Below are 730 nucleotides of genomic sequence, written 5' to 3' on the forward strand. Positions count from 1 at the left end.
ACAACACTCTCACAACAAGAGCAACATCTTATTATTTCAAAACTCCCATCAAAATGGAGATATTTCACATTGTTGTTTCTTTCATATTTGGGTTTTTAAACCCAGAAGCATTTTATTGTACATCCTTTCCACTGCCTGTACAGGGGATAAAAGGTTACTCACACACAAATACTTCACAGCACTTTCTAAGAAAAATATACACTTACAAAATATGTTACAAATTGGCACACAAAAAATATACAAGATTTTGCTGTGTCAAGAGTCCTTCGAGACCCTTCTGGTAACAACTCTAGGCAGTATCATCATATAAAGCTACATATTCTGTCAACCAAATGATCACAAAGTAAAATCCCAATCAAATGTATTTAAATAACGAATAACTACATCAAACATAACAGAATAATAATAATATAATATACATTCATCAAGAGGGTCAGTCGTCTAGTTTGCATTTCTTTCCTGTCATTTCTGGAAGTAATCAAGACCAAAGTCTAAATGATAATGTTGATGCTTCATAGCACCATGAGGAGGAGGCAGCTCAACAGTGGTGGTTTAGAAAACAAGAGAGAAGAAGGAACGTCAGAAGTTACATTCAATAAGATAGAGGCAGAATGACACAAGGCAAACTAAACGGACGGCCTTGTGGCACAATGTGTGGTTATATCCCATCAGTTGGTTCACCTGCTCCTGCTGTATACCTGACATGGCTGGTACACCTGCTCCTACTGTA

The sequence above is a fragment of the Oncorhynchus mykiss genome, chromosome 25, assembly GCF_057628025.1.
Source record: "Oncorhynchus mykiss isolate SJ-2025 chromosome 25, ASM5762802v1, whole genome shotgun sequence".
Classification (NCBI taxonomy): domain Eukaryota; kingdom Metazoa; phylum Chordata; class Actinopteri; order Salmoniformes; family Salmonidae; genus Oncorhynchus; species Oncorhynchus mykiss.